The sequence below is a fragment of the Cyprinodon tularosa genome, unplaced genomic scaffold (genome assembly GCF_016077235.1).
Source record: "Cyprinodon tularosa strain WSP-4 unplaced genomic scaffold, ASM1607723v1 ctg224, whole genome shotgun sequence".
Classification (NCBI taxonomy): Eukaryota; Metazoa; Chordata; class Actinopteri; order Cyprinodontiformes; family Cyprinodontidae; genus Cyprinodon; species Cyprinodon tularosa.
Genome location: NW_024038835.1, coordinates 850844 through 864881, shown reverse-complemented (window position 1 = coordinate 864881; position 14038 = coordinate 850844). Strand labels below are relative to the sequence as shown.

General features: G+C 36.6%; 1 protein-coding gene across 2 annotated transcripts in view; it reads left to right on the top strand.

Moving 5' to 3' along the window:
• Positions 1 to 14038, top strand: part of ptprga (protein tyrosine phosphatase receptor type Ga) — a 203587-nt gene that overhangs the window by 55629 nt on the left and 133920 nt on the right. The gene's annotated exons all lie outside the window — the stretch shown is intronic.

Below are 14038 nucleotides of genomic sequence, written 5' to 3'. Positions count from 1 at the left end.
CAGTTTTTAATATTTTTTTGTGTGCTTTAAAGTTTGACACGTGGAAACACTTTGTTTTAGAATATGGAAGATGAAAAGAATTGAATTTAGCAGAAAAAAGACATTTTGGAAAAGCAGTGAAATATAATATTAGAACCTTTCAAACCAAACACACTGACATTTTTGGGTCAAATGTTTATATATGTATGTTTGTAAGGAATGCCAGAAAAAAAAATGTCTTGGAACAGTTAGCTTAAATTTTTGCTTTTGTCCAAATAGAACTTCTCTTAATCAGGATTTACAGTAAGGCCATCCTGCTTTTATACACATTTTCTTCTCTGCTCACTAATGTTCTATAGGACTTCCACTAGGCCTTTATGTCATCCTTTACCGAAACCTCAAGTTTATGTCCTGAGGCCAGTTTGTGATAAGTCTATATGTATCCTGTCATTGTTTTCTTTTTTTTTTTTCCGTAGAAAAATCTTTTTGTGCTCTCCTTGTTGCAGCCTCAGTTTTGTGAAGCGCACCAGTCCCTCCTGCAGCAAAACACTTTCAATAGCAGGATGCAAGAATTCCTGCATGTCCAATTGTTTGTAATACAGTTTTCAGATAACATTACTATTAAAAACTGATAGCATTCAGTTACCATATTGCTGGATATATTAGCTAAAAATAATTCTGTTGGTAAATACATTAATCTTTGCTGCCTTCATTCTAGGTAAATTACCTCCTGCCTGTATTTACACATACCCTGTAAAAAAAATTCCAACGTTGTAATTGATGCATTTTTACACAAATGAATTGTATCACAATCATGCCAACATATTTTTATTAATTCATGCCTAGTGTTTATGATTAAGGATTCTGGATATTCTTGCTAAGGATTAACTAGATTTTTTGAGGATGTCTTTGCAGATTTTTTATTTTTTATTTCCCATGATGTCAGGTAGGGAATCCATGTGTTAGAGGTGCTTCATTAAAATAGATTCCTAGTAGGGATGCACGATATTGGGATTTTGGCCGATATCCGATATGCTGATATTTTAAAACTCATGTAGCCGATAACCGATATCGATACCGATGTTAAAGCTGGACAAAAATAAGTAGTCATTGAAAATAGCAGTTTTGTTATCCATTTCTGACACTTTGAAAAATTACATATTTAAATATATTTTCATATGCCGATATCAAATTGATTTTTAAAAACTCGGTATCGATCTATTTTACTTACAAAATCTCGTGAAATTTCATTGTTCTGTTACAAACTCTTGTGATATTTTGCAAATTCTTGTGAGATTTTGTTAGTAAAATAGATCGATACCAAGTCAATATATCAACATATAAAAATACGGCAAAATTTTGTGAATTTTCGGGGGATTTCGTAGCATAACAATGACATATAGCAATATTTCATAAGTAAAAGAGATTGATATGATGTTTTTAAATGGCAATATATCAGCATATGAAGATATTGTGATATTTTAATCTATCAATATTTTTTCCCTCGTCTTTAGAAGTTTTTAAGTCTGTAAAAAAGAAGTTTTTGAGTTTTTTTTTTTTTAGACTAGAAACTCAGAAGCTGATCAAATATCGGGTTGAATATCGGTGGGGTGGCCGATGTCCGATATTCAGTTTTAAGGCCGATACAGGCCGATACCGATAGGGGGCCGATTATATCGTGCATCTCTAATTCCTAGGTGAATGTTTTTTATTTAGATGTTATGACTTTACCTCGCAAAAACTCACAGAACCATATCATCATCCCTATCATCATCGGCCCTGGTTGATTTCTTTTTTCTTCCTCAGGTAAACAGAAATATTCGTGTACGCACACTTGGGCTGAAACAGTTTATCGGATTAATGGTGATTAACCAATTATTGAAATAGTTATCGATTAATCGTTATCTGTAGTATAGACTATAAAACATGCCTTTAGCTGACAGAGCTAAGATAATAATTAAACATATTGCATTTAAGATAAAAAAAAAAAATGTTTTTCGTCTGTCAATATGTTCAATCCACAACTCAAGTGGAAAAGTTTTAGTTTCACTCGGTTTAATTTAATCAAAAACCTTCTTTACAGAACCTTTGTCTATCTGATTATTAATCGAAAGATCAATTTGCAAAAGAATCATTAGTTGCAGCCCTTAAGCACACATCATTTGCATTTAGGAAACAAAAAAGGCTGTGTTTGTTTTTTTGTTTTAAAAAAACTAGTGTTTGTAAATAATCATGTAATTTAGTTTGAACCTGTTTTGTTCTCTCAGAACTAATCACAGCCACAAACATCCACAGCCATGCAAACACGGTCCATAGTCGACGATTGGGCTCAGCCGATGGGAAATCAGGGTTGTGTGCTCTGTTGAGGGCCCCTCTCTGAAACAGAGGTGGGGGGTGGGGGGCACTTGTATTTACAGATCCAAAAACACCACCTTGCAAATATTGCACTCAGTCCCACTGCCACTGGAGTGAATCGAAGCTCTGAAAACTATTACACTGATGGAATATTTTGTCTTTGGTGTTGTGGTTGTAAGTAATAAAAAAAAAAGAGAAAATCATGGTTTCAGGCGAGCAAATTGTGCCGTTCACAGTCATGAAACAAGGTGTGCTCAGTTTGGATTCACATTTGTTTGGTATTCACGTCACTCCTAACAGCGGCCTTTGGCTGCCTCGGTTGTCTGGTAGAGGCAGGAAAAAACTGTCTGCTTTGACTATCCAACCATGACAGCTCCCTCACAATGTACAAGGTATGTGGACCCTACATTAAGATTCTTAATCATTTCACTACGCTGTCGTTTTCCTAAACGCTTTTATGCACAGGGTTTCTGTGCTGATGGATGAGTTCTATTTTTATATTGTTGTGTGTCGTATCACCGAGAGAGATTTCACTAATTTTGATTAAGGGTGCAATTTTAACGATTCAACACGATGGTTGTAGATGTGTCTGGGCTTTGGCAAGTAGCTGTGGTTAAAATGAAATGGCAGCTGGCAAAGATAAAATCACCCAGATAATTAGATGAGGTAGTGTGGCACCAAAAACTTGAGAATACTTTTTATTTGATCCATTTTTCCCAGACACACACACGCACACACACCTATTTATAAAAGACAGATCAACCACGCAGACAAGCTAAAGTAAATGGGGCCTCCTTAACATCGCAGCAGTCACACCTGGTTGGGTCCATCCTACAATGATGCAGTTATTTTGCAAAAGGAGCCCAGCCAGCAATTTAGTGTACAGTTTATAGACATATTTTCCAGGCAGCCGACATTACTCAGTTTTATTTATGTTTTTTTTTTTCGTAGAACATGTTTGGAGGAGCTAAATTTGGGGGTTTTATTAGTTATTAGCCTTCTTTTGTGTACTGAATCAGCAGACTGTGAGTTAGATTCTTTTACTCTGTATTGTGACATTTTGTTAGGATACCACACTTCTTCCTTCCACTTAACTTTTACATTACGTCTCAGCTGTGAACAGCCGGCTTCTCTAGCAATGACCTTGTGTGACTTCCCCTCTTTGTGGGAAGCACTGATGCATGTCTTCTGAACAACTATAAAGACAACAGTCCAAATGATTGCATAGGTCATAACGTGGCCATCAAATTACATCACTCTATTAAAAAGCTATTTTATTGCTGTAAGGTTCTAATTTGCTGACACAGTAAACATTGGATTTTAATAACAAAGTTATGATTTTTAATTTAGTGGCTCTACCTGCAATAACTTTATATGATGAATTTAATTATTGAGAAACAATTTATTTCTTTAATTGATGTTCCAATAAATTAGGATGCACCGATTTTTTTATATATTTGTAATGAATAATTATAGTTTATTTGTGTGTAGTTGTGGCTTTAGACCGGTTTAATATTTACCCTTTGTTATACTTTGCACTTGTACTTGCCTTGTGCCAAGAAGCCTGCATGCTTAACAAAAAAGGAGCTGGAAGTGTAAGGAAAACAGAACCCTTTTGTTTAGAAAAAAAAGGTCTTGAAACCAACATAAAAAAAAAAAGAAAACTGTATCTTTAGTTGAATTTTGGACATGCATTTCATGTCTGCGCTGACCACTAAGTCCCACTTGCGAAGGCAGCTGGCTGATTGTGCTCAGGAAAAAAAAAGGGAAGCATTGAGGGAACACAGAACTGTCCATTACTTTGGGAATGTAATTAGCGGCTAAGGCTGTGAATGGGAGACAGACAAGCGTGCCTTAGCAGCTAAATGGTTATTAAGGGCATTTGCTCTGTGCAAGTGAGTGTAACAGAAATGCACGCAGCAGGCGTGAGCCTCAAGCTAGAACGTACTTGTGCAGGACAGGCTTCAACCCTTAAGAGCCAGGCAGACATAACATCTAAGAGAGCAAGCTTCTCTTTTCTACTCATTGTGTAGCCCACCAGCATCAACTGCTGCAGGGTAGAGCCGTGTAAAGAATATGGAGCAACATGAGCTCCAGAGAGTAACAATGTGGAATAACTTTCGACTCCTTTATTTAGTTCAGGTCTGATTTTGTAACTGGTTATCTATTCTAGGTTGAAGTTCGTCATTTTTTAATGCAACAAATGCAGCCTAATTTATTTTATCTATTAGACAGATTATTAAACAAGTTTCATTACTAACAGCAACACTTTACTTGTATTCAGAATTTTTTTGTTGCACCGTCCTAAGCATAAAGCTAGCAGTGCAGCCAGATCTCTTGTCAGTAGATGATGTGGCTCCTTCCTGTGTGCTTTGGTTATGAACCTTAATGCAAGGAGGCTTGAAACCCACACCTTGAAACTTGATTAAAAGTTATTTAAGGCAGACCCTGAGCTTGTGTGTGCCTGTGTCTCCAAGTGCGCATGTGGAGGCATTTTTCATAAGAGGGATGATATCATACTCACCGTAAGACTCCCACAGGAACAAGGCTATGCATCATCCCCCCCCCCCCCCTTTTTTTTTTATATCTCTGCAGGTTTTCACATCATCTCTGTTAGTTTCACTCGTTCCTTTTATCGCTGCTTTTAGATTCTTTTTTTTTTGCCAATACACATGCTGGTTTTTTCCTCCGATCGCTTTCTTGATGATTTATTGTTTTACTTTAATTACAGCCCAGCAGTCAGGAGTACCTTAATGTGCGTTTGCAGAAGCATTAAGTTTGATCCCTTCCTAGCAGACTTCTTTCTAGCAGAAGAAAGACAATGTTAAAACACAGCCGCTCTAGATGTAAAGAAATGCAGGTTAATGTCCCAAAGATGAGTGGATTTTTATTTTCCCTGCTCTGAGTGATTGCACCTGAATTAACTTGTGTCATTTAGAATGGCGTAAAGCAATCAATCCATAATAAAAGATGAATTTTATTACTTTAATCTTAGCAAGTTTATAGTATTGATGAGAATTTGAATGGATTGAAATTTAAAAAAGGCCCTTTTCTGGATTATTATTCGCTTTGTTTCTTGGCTGTGTTGAAATTAAGACTCAGGGTTTTTCCTCTGCTGAAACTAAAGGTTGAATGTAGGAGTTAATGATGTATACCTCCACAAATTGATTATACAGCTTAAGGCGCTGCATCTGGGTGATTTTTCATATTAACAACTCACTAATAGTGCAGTGCTTCACAGAGATAGCGCTCCTGCTGTCTGTTTTTCATGCAGCAGTTGCGTATGTTTGGATGGAAGCCACCCTGACAAGCTGCTGCAGCCACAGAAAGAGCCTGCAATTGTCTGATACGTGTGGATTATATTTCCCCTCAGCCCGACTGTTTTATTCCACTTCACTGAGGTTGCCCGTGATCATTAGCAATCTTTCCACTCATGTCTCACATAATGAAGTGAATGAAGTGTCATTTTCAATCAACTGCTATGTTGATCCAACTTAATTAGTACTTTAGAGGATACAAAACAAGATTAGGTAACTCACGGTACTCGATTGCCAGAGCTGTTTGTTTTGGCTTTGAATTAACCCTCAGTTCTGTTGCTGCATAAAACTTTTTCGTCAGTGCTCTGATCAATTTAGTCAAACGCATGAGAACCGCTGCAGTCTGCATAGAAGTACAATTGAGGCATACGATTAACAAACACTCATTGGTTATTTTTATTTTGTCTTGAAATCCTCAGTTGAATCCAATTAAAAGGAGGACATAAGATTGATGATTATAGCTAGTACCACTTTAAGCCTGTGCTTTTAGAACATCATATAAATACATTTTTCTAAAGAAGATTAAACTAAAGATTAATATTTTAATGTTTAAAATCCTAACTCGCTTTCAAATATTTTAATTTGACAAAATGTATGACGGGTTCCGGCTCAAACAACATGCTTAAACAAATTGAGAGAAAGAAAAGAGTTTTTGAAAGTTGTGGAAGATAGCTAAGATCAGCTTAATAATTCTAGTTTAAGCAGTAGATGTTCACAGGAAGCAGGAATATTCAGTTTATATGTGTACTGATATTGCACTGGAAAAAATCAAAATCTAGATAAGTCCTTTTTTCTTAAAATAAGTGCATTTGTTCTCCAATTGAGAAGGTAAAAGAGACCTTTTGCCAATAGAATAAGACAATTTACATTTAGAATAAGAAAACACAGTTGCATTGTCTTATTTCAAGTGCATTTTATCTAATTATCCTATTTTAAGAGTTAAAATACTCATTGCATTGGCAAATCATCTCATTTACCTACTCAAATTAAGGATAAATACACTTAATTTAATTTCATTTTTTACTTATCTCTAGATTGTTTTTCCAGTGTAGTCCTTTTTATTTTTACTGCAGTTGCAGGATCAAAACTGCTGCTAAAACTGTTAAAATCTTGATTTTACCCAGAAATCGCCCTGTGATCTGTCAGAGAGTTGACCCAGAACAATACACAAAAGAAAAATACAGTCACAGATTTTCTGACTGTTAAAGATCGGCACACCTCTGCCTTAATTGTATGGCTAGCTCTCTTGTGTGTCCCATTTTATATGACAGCAAGAGGAGGTATCCTATTAGTGCCACATAGAAACAGAAGGTTGTGGATTATGAATTATATGTATTGACACAATGATCAGCTTACAAAGTATGCATTAAAATGTCTCAGTGAAATTGTCAATGATGCTAATGATTTTATCCCTTGTGGTTTTGTCGGAAAGCCTCTCCTGATGTTTGATTTCTTTTGTCCCTCTGACTGGAAAATTGTTATTAAATAGATGTTGATTAGTCAAAGCTCTGGTGTTTGCTCATGATCAGGACACCCTGGTCATTAACAATTTAGAACATTGTGGATTTTATTATGGGAAATATTGTTAATTACAAAGGATTTTGACATATATATTATTACACACATGCATATATGTATATGTATGTGGGTGTGTGTGTATATGTGTGTTTTTAAACAATACATCTTTTTACAGCAGCAGTTTTCTCTCTTAAACTTTTTCTTTTATTTAATGTCTGTATTCATTTCATCCTTTTTGGTTGCAGAGAGATGACATCGGGTAAGATAGGCGGAACCTTCCTCTGTGTGCTTTATCTAAATATGACCAGAAAAATCCCTGCGCACTGCCGGGTTTCTCATTAAACAGAGTTTTAATTTTAACGATGTGTACTCTTCAGAGGTTGCCTATAGTATATGATGCTACTGTGAGAAATTCTAATGAAACACTTGACTGAATTTAGAGCAGAGGTTTTTTTTTCCTAGAACAACTTCAAAACGTACCAATTCCCTTGTAGATTGTCCAGCTAGGTGGGATGTGTTAGATCCAGGGATTCATGTTAAATTAGTTTGGTGCGTGTGAAAGGAGTGCACTTTGTCTCTGATGTTGTAAATCCCCCCTCAACCCCAAATGCTGGAGGGAAAAGAGCAATGCCATGTTGTCATGGTGCCCAGCAGAAGGAGCCCTGACTCCTGGAGGTAATGAATCGAGAGGAGGATTGCTCCCAGTAGACCTCCTCGTATGAGAAGCACTTGAGTTTAAAGCAAAGCTCCCTGACTATACAGCAGCACAGGGGACCAGCTTGGAGGGTAAAGCATGGGGCTTTCTATCCAGGGATCCAGGAAAATGTCTTCTGGGACAAAGATAAAAACAGTTTTTTTTGCAATATAGGAGAGACTAGTTTGTAAGCTAAGACCCGTTACAGATCCAAGAACTTCAGATATCTTATAGTGATCTGGTTAATGAGATCTGTTTTAATATTTATATGAAAATACTTGTTTTTGTTGTTCTGGGACAGTTAACTCTGTATGGATCTAAAGGAAGGAAGTAAAACAATTTAATCACAACAACATTAAATACTTGCCAAATAAAGATGAATTTTGATTGACCATAATTTCCATCAATAGAATATATATGATTATTTCATACTTATTTACCCTCTTTTAAAAAAAATACTACAACCATTAAAAAGTAGTTTGTCCTAAAATCTTTTAAAATCAGTTTGATTGACTTTTTTTTCTATAGCTTTCTATTGAGCATTTTTATTACAAAAAAGCCACAAGCATCTTGTATATTAAGGCATGCAAAATGTTTTATTTATGCTCAACATCAAATGAGCATCAAACGAAATTTCACCACTGGGTATCTGCAAATAAATACGGATATCCAGTCATATGAGTGAAAAATGGCATCATCTTATAGATGAACGTGAATAGTGAATAAGTAATTCATTTAAAACTTGTTAGCAACAGAACTTCATTTTCATAAATCATTGTCTTCAGATGAATACTACTATATATGGTATCCAGCCATTTTGCTCCTGTGCCACACTTCTCTATCTGTGCATGTAGAGATTAAAACATGTCCAGCTTGTAAGCCAGTGACTGGGTGTGACGTCACAGCATATTTCATCTAAAAAGCTGCCTTTATTTTTTAGTTCTCTCTGTCTAAAATAGTGAATTATTGCTCCTTTACAATTATTCAACAACCAAATAGAGAAAATGATGAAACCTAATTACTAATAAAGCAAAACCCTATCATTAATCAAACCCATGCCTATTCATCAATTTAATGAGACTCTAAGACATCTAACAATGATGCTGCTCCAGTTCTGCTCTGCTACTACACATTAGCACATTAGCAGTCAAATCAAACTTTGAATATACCCTTAAGTTATGAATTATTTACAAGCTTTTGTGTGCTTGTGTTTTCACCCGTAATCAGTTTCATACCTATCTACAGTCATATGAAAAGGTTTGGGCACTCCTATTAATCTTAATTATTTTTATTTTTAAATATTTGGGTGTTTGCAACAGCTGTTTCAGTTTGATATATCTAATAACTGATGGACACAGTAATATTTCAGTATTGAATTGAGATTTATTGGACCAGAAGAAAATGTGCAATATGCATTAAAACAAAACTTGACAGGTGCAAAAATTGAACCGCACAGTGCCGGACACAACCCAACCGCGCTTAAAAGGTACTAGATCATCAGTAGGGCTTTGTGCGGTTCAGTCCTGGCATTAGCAGATCTTGTCATCTCCTTTCAGTCAGCCTCCGTAATCATGAAATTTCAGACATTCATAAAAACACAAGCTCCCCTACCTTGCCACACGATTTCCAGTGAAAATTCTGCTTGGGAGTGTGATGAATCACCAAAGGCTGCCTTCTTCACCTGACTCTCCGCAAACAACAAAATATCACAAATATAACCAAACTTCCTGAATGTTACAGACACCGCCATGTTGATTTTCTTGTTTATCTTTAGAGACCAGTAGTACCGTAGATCACTGGGAGGTGAGGAACCGTGCTAGCGTGATGTGTAAACGATCGTAAGGAACCGAACTCGGCACGGTTAACTGATCTAAGCTCGGTCCGAACTCTGCATGGATCGGTTTTCAGAGGGTAGTGTAAATGGGGCTATATGAACCCTGCCAGGGCATTGGTTTTAGTAGGTGAAAGGTCAAACCTAAGTTTTTTTGGGTACATAAAACCCACTGCAGAGAATCTGCTCTTAACAAATTCCCACAATTTCATTTACATAAAATTGCAATCTATTCAAATCATCAGACATTACAAATTCTTGTTGCACACTAAGGGTCTCTTGTGTGCTTGAGCACTAGTCGGTGGATGTTTCCATAATAGTAACTCAGAAAGCATTGTGATGGGCTGTTTTACTGAGTACTAATTATATTCTTAATCAATTAGTTGGAGCTGCTCTCCAGAGCAACACACAATCCATAACAATCATAGAAACACCTGCATCTATTTATTTATTTCTCTCCTATCTTTTTCCCCCACTTTCATTCTGGTAGAATTTCAACAAGCTTTGCTGCCAGATGTCAAGTACAGAGAAAGGCAGAAATTTTTGTAATATTCACCTTTTTGCTGTTATTTGTGATTTTACTTGGTCTCAAACAGAAAATCGGCGTGCTGACTGTAGCCGTCAGTAAAGGCAATTTTTGATCCTTCCAAACAGTCCTTCCTCGCATCCTCCTTTATTTTGACCTTCTGAACTTAATGCTGCTCATCCTGAAACATTTCTTTACAGCCGGCCCGCAACACAGGGCTCTCTGGACTTGATTAATTTCCTGCTCCTGGGAGAACAGAGAGAGATTCATCCGTCTTCCACCCCACGTTTCAAGTCGCAGTCATTCTATGTGATGATGGAAGCTTAACACACAACATCATCTGTATCCCTCCAGTCTTGCTGATGCGTTGTATAAACCTGTAGATGTACCTGCACTCATTTTCAGAGAAAATGAGAGGTGCAGGAACACTAATTATTAAAAATGAATTTTGCTGGAGCCAGAGCTAGCTCATTATTCATCTTGGTTATTGCTAGCACTTTGGATCAGCCTTTGTGTGCCAGAATTGGTCAATTTGTCTCTGTCAGGGGTGGGCCCTTGACAGATGTGCCAATATGGCTGCTGAAGTTGTGTGCTTGGGGAGAGGCATCTTAATTCTCCATGATGTATCACGCTGGCAGCAACCAATTTAGCAGAATTGAGCTCCAAATCATCTTACTTCCCACTGCCTCTGACAATCTGTTTCCCTTCCTAGATTAGGTAAATATATTATGGATGGAAATAAATTAGAGATTCCCGCACACTGGGTAAACTGAGTTTTTGGTGACTTGATTGTTAGTATTGTTACAGTGACATGTCCAGAGGATGGTATCCTGGGGCCCTCATCTCTAATAAGTAGAGGAATGAATCCCCCTCTGCACAATTGCAATGATAAGTGTAGTCAAATTTTCAGGTTTCCCCTGTTTAGGACAGATTGATGTATTGAAGTGACAGTTTGTTGTGTAAAGCTAATTAATTAAATTTCAGGTGTCGCGTGGTGTTAGTGTGCCTGGTGGCAGTATATTAGGCTTCGTTGGTGGCTCAGGTCCAACTTAATGGATGTGGACATGCTCAGCCTGCTGGGATTGCAATATTGAGGAAATGCGAGATTGCCAGCCCACAGGTTCCCTCTCTAATGTGGTTATGCTGATGAGCTGAAATGAGCTTGAGAGTGGCTCAGCAAAATTTTTAAACTCATAATCATGATGACTGACTTTATAATGAGTACACATCCCCGAGAGGTGAGGAGTTGCTGTAACTGTTGGTAGCAAGGTCGTTACGGTGGCCATGATGGCATTGTTTCGGTAGGTGTGTCCTCAGGTTATCGAGTAATTTTTAGAAATTCATTCAGTTTCAAATGGAATTCAGTGTCCTGCAAAAATATTGTTATGGTTTTAATGTTTTCAAAAGTAATTTCATAACAGCAAATTGAGTTAATGTGTTTTTTGAAATTTAGATTTTTTTAGGGATGAGGTAAATGGCAATTCATTAATTGCCATTTACCTCCATAGTTTCACAACCAACCATAGTTTCAATTTTAAAACTCTGGATGGTAAAGAGATTTCTGACTTTTGTACACCAACTTTCACTCTCACTGCACCTCTCTGTTACTCTTTGAATTGTATGAATTGTAATCTCATATATATTTAACTTTCACACAGAAACCTCATAATATGTTATCCAATAACTTTTGTATTGAATGCCTACCGCAGTGGGGATTGCATATCCGCTATTTAATCAAATAGCTTTTTCACAGTAGTGTATTGTTCTGTGATCACACATCACTCTTACTTTGTGTAAGGATAACTAATGAAAGTTTGAACCAAGCTCAAATTATTGTCAGTCAACTCTTCCCAAATATGGGTTAAATTCACAATTTCCATTCGAAATATAAGAATTTACTAACAAAAATCAGTCAGCTTAAACAAATTTCAGTTAAAAACTGGATTAAACAACTGAAACTCAACTAAACTGAGCTGTAATTTACACAAAGAAAAATGATACAAAGGGTGAAAACTATAATCAGTTAAAACAATTATATCCCAATTGGTCTTAGATTTTATGTTTGAGAACCAAAGTTTATTTTGAAGAGCTGAGATGAGGTCAGATTAGCTTTAAAAACTAATTTAGAGCAATTTCAATGTGTTTAAACCAATTCACAATGCAAATCCAAGGAGGAAAATACTTTATGAAATTATTCGCTTAAATGGAAATCAATAAACTTTTAGTTAATTGATTATTAACCATCTACGATTTTTTTCTAGAGAACAGTTAAAAGTTTAGGCTTACCTAGTTTCTCTATGCTGAGATTGGGGGAAAATTAGTTTTAACATGTTATTCAGGTTTAAACCCTTAGTGAAATAAAGTTTGTTTTAGCTTATGAACCACTGTTCAAGACATGCCAGTGTGGGGTATCACATGGTAACCATAAGCTTCTTTTTAGTTTTCTTAACTCCACAGTAAAAATGAAAGGATAAAAGAAAAAATTATAATCAAAACGCAGAAGTTTGTTTTGCATTCTGGTTGTGAATTTACCAACAGTCAAACTTAACTTTGGCAATCAGAAGGTTGTGATTCCTGCAGCCTGCATGACCTTCCATTCATGGGTTCTCTCCAATTGGGCTGGCTGGGAAGCAGCCACAAAAGAGAATGGGACGAGCATGAAGCAGCTGCTTTGTCCCGAAGCACGGTGGGGGACACACGCCTCCCTCTGGGAATGGCTTATGATGGTCTTGTGAGAGTTTGGTTTTTCAGCAGTTGGAGAAGAAAATAGCCTGCAGCAGAGCAAAACTACATCTCCTTCATCAATGTTCAAGGTTAACCATCGAGGTCCTCAATGTCCAAAATTAACATCATGGCTCATGGCATTACACAATCTACAACTTCCTCATCAAAATCAAACACATCATTAAAATTAATTATTCTGCCTAAAAGAGTAGAACGAATAATTGTTTTTGTTCTTTTGCCATAAAGCAAAAAGATCAAAATTCTGTTGCGACACAGATTTTAAGTTTCTTACAGTTGGGTGGTGCTTTGCCCCTTCTAAGGTGTTTTCTCCTATAATTTACTTGTATTTAGCTGCTAAACGCATTCCATAAATATAACGGCTTTCCTTGTTCTGGAGAAAATCAACCCCACAGCATGACAATGCCACTACCCCAGGGTACAGTGCATTTAGCTGCTTTCATACAAATAAATTAGTAGAGGCTCGTATACTCTCAATATTGTTTGACCACATTATGGCTGTGTCTCCTTTTATTTGCGTCAGAAGGGCTGTAGATGAAATTACACAGAGACTAGTTGGTTAATTTTACGGGGTTAATTGTTTTGACTGGAGTTGGTTTAGGGGTATCATAGCAACTAGGGTCTGAATACATTGCAAGGTACATATTTCAGATTTTTTTAAATACATTTTGTTTCCAATTTTCAAAGTATTATTGTATTTTTCTTTCACTTTATAAGAATTTGGTTTATGTCTATCTATAACAAGATCCCATTAAAGGAGAAGTAGTTTGTGGTTGTAAGGCGGCAAGATGTGTGAGCATTTAAAGGAATATGAATGTTGTACTTCAGACCCCTAACTGCTTTGAAGTACTTAATGCTGTATCACCCATACTTTCTTGTTAGATATTTGTCCCATGCTACCTTCTCTGGATTACGAGGTTACACTGCTGCTATTGATTTCTGTCCTGATTCTAAATTTTAAGAACACTTGCTTTGCAAACAGGTAGCTGTTGTTTTCCCCGCCTCATTTGCACAACTGGAAGAATAATGGCAGCCAAGGGGGAAAGCCAAGAACAGAGATTGCAATAGGCGAGAGT